This window comes from Parasteatoda tepidariorum, chromosome 9, assembly GCF_982258835.1.
Source record: "Parasteatoda tepidariorum strain Cologne lab strain chromosome 9, Ptep-v5.0, whole genome shotgun sequence".
Taxonomy (NCBI): domain Eukaryota; kingdom Metazoa; phylum Arthropoda; class Arachnida; order Araneae; family Theridiidae; genus Parasteatoda; species Parasteatoda tepidariorum.
Window position 1 is genome coordinate 18,715,017 of NC_141763.1, and position 9,179 is coordinate 18,724,195.

Genomic DNA, 9,179 nt, shown 5'->3' on the forward strand with positions numbered 1-9,179 from the left:
TAATACTTGTAAAATAACTAAATCGACTAGAACTAGTTTTAAAGTAAATCATGGTATAATGACTAAAAGTGTATTAGAGAAAGTACATATGGATGTTTGGGGTAAAAGTCCAGTAAATTCAGTAGGCGGAGCTGAATATTTCGTATCTGTAATAGATGATTTTTCTCGTTATGTTGAAATTTTTACTATAAAACATAAACATGAAGTTTTTAATTGCTTTAAACTGTATTTAGCAAAATATGAAAGACAATTAAATGTTAAACTTAAATCTGTAAGGTGTGATAACGGCATGGAATTTTGTAATGTAAAATTTCAAGATTTTCTTAATGAATTAGGTATACGTATGGAGAGAACTTCAGTATACACTCCAGAACAAAATGGGGTAGCCGAATCTTATAACAGAGTAGCTGGAGAGGGAATACGCTCAATGTTAGCCGATAGTGGTTTAAAAGGTAGATTTTGGGCAGAAGCACTGCATTGTTTTGTTCACGTAAAGAATCGTAGTGAACACAAACTACTGGATGGTAAAACACCGTTTGAAATTTTCTATGGTTATAAACCGTCAGTTAAACATTTCAAAGTATTTGGATCTTTAGCGTATGCTCATATCCCTAAAGTTCAGAGGAACAAACTACAACCAAATGCAAAAGTAGGAATTGTAACTGGATATGCAGTCAATACTAAAGGTTATAGAATTTACTTGCCTAAAGATAGGAAAACTATAGAAACTATACACGTAAAAATTGATGAAAGTAAAAACGGAGTTAAAACACTATTTGGTAAACCTAGTAATGAAAACTTTTTATTTATAAATCTGAATTCAGACATCAATTTTGATGATAACAATGAAAATGAAATAGATAAGGTTCATGCTAAAACTCCCGATTTAAAGTTAAAACCTTTAAAAATAACAGAATGGACTAGAGTTGAGAGACCGCGTAATAAAAGTAACAGAATAGATGTTTACTATTACCCTCTAGGCGATAAAACTAGATTAAGATCGAACAACCAAGCTAAAGAATATAGCGATAAAAACCAAATTGAGTATGATCATTCTAAATTTAATTTTAAAGCTTTAAGCAAAACTCAAAATTTAACTTCTTCCCATAGTGACACTGATAGCGAAAGTGAAGATTCGCCATCTAATTCTCTTGTAGATAATCAAATAAGTGATATATTTGAAGGTGAGGTATAGAATGCAGAAATACCTAAAAATTTTTCTGATGCACAAAAACTACCAGAAAGAAATCAGTGGAATAAGGCAATGGAAAAAGAGCTAAATATTATGAACGAAAGAAAGGTATGGGAAATAGTTGATAAACCTCCCAATGCTAAAGTAATAGGAAATAGGTGGGTTTATGCAGTAAAAAGAGATGAAAACAATAATGTTAAACAATACAAAGCTAGACTTGTAGCACAAGGTTTTAGACAACAGCATGGTGTTGACTTTCTTGATGTATTTTCACCAGTTGTGAATTTTTCAGTTATTAGATTACTATTTATTATTCTTGTGTCTATGTTATGTTGGAAATATGCACAGCTAGATGTGAAAGCAGCATATTTGTATGGAAATCTTAGTGAGGTAATTTATATGAAGCAACCTCCAGGTTTTGAAATCGAAGGTGAAATGAATAAAGTATGTTTACTTAAAAAGTCGATATATGGACTTAAACAATCAGGTAGAGAATGGAATGCTGAGTTAGATACTATATTAAAAACGATTGGTTTCGAAAAATTCAAATGTTGTAATTGTGTGTATAAAATGAAAAATATTATTTTATTAGTATACGTTGATGACATGGTGTTATATTGTAAGACTAAAACTATTTTAGATGAAACTATTAAATTGATTAAGAGTAAACTTGATATTCAAAATTTAGGAAAAGTCAAATATTTGTTAGGTGTTAACTTTGAGAACAAAAACGGTAGTTTGTATTTACATCAAAAAACTTATATTGAAAAATTATGTAAACGATTTAATGAATTACCTAAAACTCATGTTACGTTACCAATTAAAGTAGGTTTTAAATTGCCAAATAAAGTAAATGAAATTGTTGAAAATAAAATAATGAAGAAATTTCCTTATCGTACATTGATAGGGGGCTTATCTTTTATAGCAAATCGTAGCAGACCAGATATTTCATATGCTGTGAACGTTATGTCACAATTCTCGAATTGCTATAATTACCAACATTGGACTGTAGTTGTAGATTTAATGAATTATGTAATAAATACTAAAGAACATAAACTTTGTTTATCAAATCTTAATTCTTCTTTGATAGCTTATTCAGATGCAAATTGGGGTTGTCATTTAACAAACAGATTTTCTACATCAGGTTATTTGATATGCTTAGCAGGTATTCCTTTTAGTTGGAAATGTAGCAAACAAAAATGTATTGCATTAAGTAGCATGGAATCAGAATTTATAGCATTAACCGATACGGTTAAAGAACTTTTATGGTTTACAAACATATGTAATGAGTTAAACATAATATCAAAAATTGAAAAACCTGTTTTGTATTGTGACAATCAATCTGCAATTTATTATTGTAAAAATAATGTTGAAAATTTAAAGACGAAGCATATTGATATTAGATTTCATTTTGTGAGAAATTTGCTTAATGAGGGAAAATTCGAAATTAAGTATATTAAAAGTAAAAGTAATTTGGCTGATTTTTTGACTAAGGCTTTAACTAAGACTGAATTAAATAAAATTAAAGGAATTTATTTTGAAATGTTCGATGGGGCCGCATGTCAGACAATGAATTTCAATGAACAAGGTTCGAGTAAGAGTCAGAGATCACGAGTTCGAAAAACCTCTGAAGGAGGGAGTTCGAACATTTAAAAATAATTCGAAGACAGAATTTGCATAGTATTAATTTTGAATGTGTAAGTACCCTCATTATGCAAGTGTTATTTTGTATATATATAACAAATCAAGATTGGATTTGGAGTTTTTTGTTTCGTTTGATTTTCATGACTGTATGTATTGAATTCGTTACCTCATGTTATGGAGAGGATTGTTTTTCCTTTATGATGTTTAAGTTAAGTTATGATTTTTCTTGCTTAATAAAATTTATGATTAGTTAAAAGATGACTTTTTCATTATGCTTGCTGGGCATTTTCCACAACGCACTAAACTCTGCCAGCAAGGTTATGGGCCCAGCCTGCCCAGCTTAGTTAAGCTTTTGTCGTCTTTAGAAGCAAGTTTATTATAACGCTACTGGGGCCGTTTAGATAGATTGGAGATGGCCGAAAATGACAGCAGCTCCATATTGGGATTTACAAAGCTAAACAGTTTCAATTACAGTAGTTGGAAAGTAAATATGAAAGTGTTACTCATCGATAAAGGATCTTGGGAATTTGTTGGTGGTACAGAGAAGCCATTACCAACTGATGCAACAGACAGAGACCTACGCTCTTATGAAATGCGAAAAGCTAGAAGTTACTCTACTATATTCCAAGGAATTGATGAGCAGTTTCAACCGCTGATAGCCGACACAGAGGACGGAAAGACAGCGTGGACTATTTTGAAGGAAAACTTTGAACCTACCTCCCGAGCATGGTTAGCCGGACTTATTGACGAATTCTTTGAATTGAAGTTTGATCCAGAGAAGGAGACTATTGGCATTTTCTGCAAGTTAGTAAATGAAAAAAGGAAACAGATTCATGACGCAGGTTTTGAAATGCCAGAAAAGCTCACATGTTTCCAATTAATTAGAAGATTGCCAGCAGATTATGACAACTTAGTTCAAATGCTTTATCGACTAGAAGATAAAGATTTTTCGATTTCTAATGTTGAAAAGGAGCTCCTAATCGAATCTGGAAGGATACGGCAAAAGCAGAAAGACAGAGGAGAGGACATAGTCGCTGATGCTTATACTACTTCATCTACTAGAAAGCAAGCCTATCGGAAGTTGAATGGAAATAAAAGCAGTGGTCGCGTCCTGGGCAATGATACAACAACAACAATTATGTGTTCCTACTGCAATAAGAAAGGACATAGTGCGGAAAGATGTTTCCTGAAGAAGAAAACCACGAAACGGAATTCTAAAACTCAAGATTCCAAGGAAACTTTTTACAGTGATTTGACTACGATAAGAGATGCTGAAATTCGCCAAAGGAAAGACAAGCAGTTTGTTGAATTCCTGATTGACACTGCCAGCACAGCTCACTTCTGTACACAAAGAGACTACTTTAGTAGCTTCAAGACTTTGAATCCTAGTCAAGTACTTGTTGGAGATAAAAATAGTAAGTCTGATATTTTTGGTATTGGTGATATACATTTTAATGTTAAAGATAGAGATAAATTTGTTCCCATAAAATTAGAAAATGTATATTTTGCACCCAATATGCGTAGAAATTTAATAAGCGGTTCGAATATGGATTTAGCAGGGATTACTGTAAAATGGGGTAATAACAAAATGACTGTATTTGGTAAAAACCATAATTATTTATTTACTGTACCTAGAATTGATAAGTTGTATATACTTAAAGGCTATGTTGAAAAAGTGGTAGTAACTAAAGAATTAGCATTAAGTACAGGTCTAGATAGGGAATTGGTTCATAGACGATTTTGCCACTTAAATATTGGAATGTTAAATCATATGAGTCAAAACAATGTTGTGAATGGTTTAGATAATTTGTGTGGTAAATTTGATACTTGTAATACTTGTAAAATAACTAAATCGACTAGAACTAGTTTTAAAGTAAATCATGGTATAATGACTAAAAGTGTATTAGAGAAAGTACATATGGATGTTTGGGGTAAAAGTCCAGTAAATTCAGTAGGCGGAGCTGAATATTTCGTATCTGTAATAGATGATTTTTCTCGTTATGTTGAAATTTTTACTATAAAACATAAACATGAAGTTTTTAATTGCTTTAAACTGTATTTAGCAAAATATGAAAGACAATTAAATGTTAAACTTAAATCTGTAAGGTGTGATAACGGCATGGAATTTTGTAATGTAAAATTTCAAGATTTTCTTAATGAATTAGGTATACGTATGGAGAGAACTTCAGTATACACTCCAGAACAAAATGGGGTAGCCGAATCTTATAACAGAGTAGCTGGAGAGGGAATACGCTCAATGTTAGCCGATAGTGGTTTAAAAGGTAGATTTTGGGCAGAAGCACTGCATTGTTTTGTTCACGTAAAGAATCGTAGTGAACACAAACTACTGGATGGTAAAACACCGTTTGAAATTTTCTATGGTTATAAACCGTCAGTTAAACATTTCAAAGTATTTGGATCTTTAGCGTATGCTCATATCCCTAAAGTTCAGAGGAACAAACTACAACCAAATGCAAAAGTAGGAATTGTAACTGGATATGCAGTCAATACTAAAGGTTATAGAATTTACTTGCCTAAAGATAGGAAAACTATAGAAACTATACACGTAAAAATTGATGAAAGTAAAAACGGAGTTAAAACACTATTTGGTAAACCTAGTAATGAAAACTTTTTATTTATAAATCTGAATTCAGACATCAATTTTGATGATAACAATGAAAATGAAATAGATAAGGTTCATGCTAAAACTCCCGATTTAAAGTTAAAACCTTTAAAAATAACAGAATGGACTAGAGTTGAGAGACCGCGTAATAAAAGTAACAGAATAGATGTTTACTATTACCCTCTAGGCGATAAAACTAGATTAAGATCGAACAACCAAGCTAAAGAATATAGCGATAAAAACCAAATTGAGTATGATCATTCTAAATTTAATTTTAAAGCTTTAAGCAAAACTCAAAATTTAACTTCTTCCCATAGTGACACTGATAGCGAAAGTGAAGATTCGCCATCTAATTCTCTTGTAGATAATCAAATAAGTGATATATTTGAAGGTGAGGTATAGAATGCAGAAATACCTAAAAATTTTTCTGATGCACAAAAACTACCAGAAAGAAATCAGTGGAATAAGGCAATGGAAAAAGAGCTAAATATTATGAACGAAAGAAAGGTAAGGGAAATAGTTGATAAACCTCCCAATGCTAAAGTAATAGGAAATAGGTGGGTTTATGCAGTAAAAAGAGATGAAAACAATAATGTTAAACAATACAAAGCTAGACTTGTAGCACAAGGTTTTAGACAACAGCATGGTGTTGACTTTCTTGATGTATTTTCACCAGTTGTGAATTTTTCAGTTATTAGATTACTATTTATTATTCTTGTGTCTATGTTATGTTGGAAATATGCACAGCTAGATGTGAAAGCAGCATATTTGTATGGAAATCTTAGTGAGGTAATTTATATGAAGCAACCTCCAGGTTTTGAAATCGAAGGTGAAATGAATAAAGTATGTTTACTTAAAAAGTCGATATATGGACTTAAACAATCAGGTAGAGAATGGAATGCTGAGTTAGATACTATATTAAAAACGATTGGTTTCGAAAAATTCAAATGTTGTAATTGTGTGTATAAAATGAAAAATATTATTTTATTAGTATACGTTGATGACATGGTGTTATATTGTAAGACTAAAACTATTTTAGATGAAACTATTAAATTGATTAAGAGTAAACTTGATATTCAAAATTTAGGAAAAGTCAAATATTTGTTAGGTGTTAACTTTGAGAACAAAAACGGTAGTTTGTATTTACATCAAAAAACTTATATTGAAAAATTATGTAAACGATTTAATGAATTACCTAAAACTCATGTTACGTTACCAATTAAAGTAGGTTTTAAATTGCCAAATAAAGTAAATGAAATTGTTGAAAATAAAATAATGAAGAAATTTCCTTATCGTACATTGATAGGGGGCTTATCTTTTATAGCAAATCGTAGCAGACCAGATATTTCATATGCTGTGAACGTTATGTCACAATTCTCGAATTGCTATAATTACCAACATTGGACTGTAGTTGTAGATTTAATGAATTATGTAATAAATACTAAAGAACATAAACTTTGTTTATCAAATCTTAATTCTTCTTTGATAGCTTATTCAGATGCAAATTGGGGTTGTCATTTAACAAACAGATTTTCTACATCAGGTTATTTGATATGCTTAGCAGGTATTCCTTTTAGTTGGAAATGTAGCAAACAAAAATGTATTGCATTAAGTAGCATGGAATCAGAATTTATAGCATTAACCGATACGGTTAAAGAACTTTTATGGTTTACAAACATATGTAATGAGTTAAACATAATATCAAAAATTGAAAAACCTGTTTTGTATTGTGACAATCAATCTGCAATTTATTATTGTAAAAATAATGTTGAAAATTTAAAGACGAAGCATATTGATATTAGATTTCATTTTGTGAGAAATTTGCTTAATGAGGGAAAATTCGAAATTAAGTATATTAAAAGTAAAAGTAATTTGGCTGATTTTTTGACTAAGGCTTTAACTAAGACTGAATTAAATAAAATTAAAGGAATTTATTTTGAAATGTTCGATGGGGCCGCATGTCAGACAATGAATTTCAATGAACAAGGTTCGAGTAAGAGTCAGAGATCACGAGTTCGAAAAACCTCTGAAGGAGGGAGTTCGAACATTTAAAAATAATTCGAAGACAGAATTTGCATAGTATTAATTTTGAATGTGTAAGTACCCTCATTATGCAAGTGTTATTTTGTATATATATAACAAATCAAGATTGGATTTGGAGTTTTTTGTTTCGTTTGATTTTCATGACTGTATGTATTGAATTCGTTACCTCATGTTATGGAGAGGATTGTTTTTCCTTTATGATGTTTAAGTTAAGTTATGATTTTTCTTGCTTAATAAAATTTATGATTAGTTAAAAGATGACTTTTTCATTATGCTTGCTGGGCATTTTCCACAACGCACTAAACTCTGCCAGCAGTATTGAATGGGGTTGAAAGTTGTACTTTTAAATGCTAAAAATGTAGTAATATGTTGCTAAAGGTTAAAAATTGATAGTAACTGCAATTAATATCGTAAAGGTGAGGTTTAAATGCAGAAAATAATAAAGCTACATGTCAGGATTAAGTTAAGAAAGATTCATTCATATAGGTACACTAGTGATAGATTAAATTTTTATGTACACGTGCACTACTTCAGCATTGTCTGGTTACTGAAAGGTTAAGACTTGTGATTTAAATTATTTAACATGTGGTTATTGCAATTAATAACATTATGGCGTTTTTAAAAAATTAAAACAGTAAAGCAACATATCAGAAATAATTAAATTTAGAGGATTTAAATAAGATAAATTTTTTTAGAAATTCTGCAATTTGTATAAAAGTTCTATTTAAGGTTAAAAATAAATAGTTATTAAATATAATAACATTGAGGTAGATCTTCAATTTAGAAAAAATTATACGTATTCACAGAAATTAGAACGATTCGTGGATTTAAGTAAACGAGTGATAGATTAAATGAGAGGAACAAAAGCCGTTATTTGTACTTTTTCTTAAATCGTGCATATTCTAGTAATATTTTACAACGGCGTGGAAATTTACTATTATAATAAATAAAAATTATTATATATATATTGCTTTGGTTGTCGTAGGTCATTAAAGTAAGGGCTGTGTGAAATTGAATCTTTAGTGGTTGCCAAATAAGTAAGACAAACCAATAATATTTGTAAATTAAACCAATTTTTAGACATATATTTGCTACCACTTTCTTATTTTTACAAGATTTTTATTGAATTGCTCTTTCGTAAAATGGCTTACCTTCATAGTGGTCTGATCGGACTACCTACAAGAAACTGTGTGGAGGCTTAATGCACTCATTGTATGATTAGTTAAAATTGATCTACGATGAGCCAAATTATTTAACCCACTCGCCTGACGATGCGTGTTTAAAAGCTAATATTTTTTTTTCTCCAATGGCGGGCACTGAATTTGTATCTTTGCCTATACTATGCCAGAATTGTTGCTCATTTCGCGTTACCCAGTGGGCACCTGTGAACCAAAGTCACGGAGGCGAGCAACGTTGCCCACGCCACACTGCCACAAACCCGTTTATAGGGTGGGCCACATTCGCACATCATACACACACACAACAGAGGACAGCACAAAGAGAGAGAGAAACATCCATGCCCAGAGCGGGATTCGAACCCGCAGCCTATGGCTTCGCAGTCAGGCACGCTAACCGCTCGGCCCCCAGGCCGGCTTACTAGCTAATATGTATATATATTACTTCCAATGCCCATCTGTGCAAACATTTCGTCCATTCAGGCATTTACAGGGCAGATTT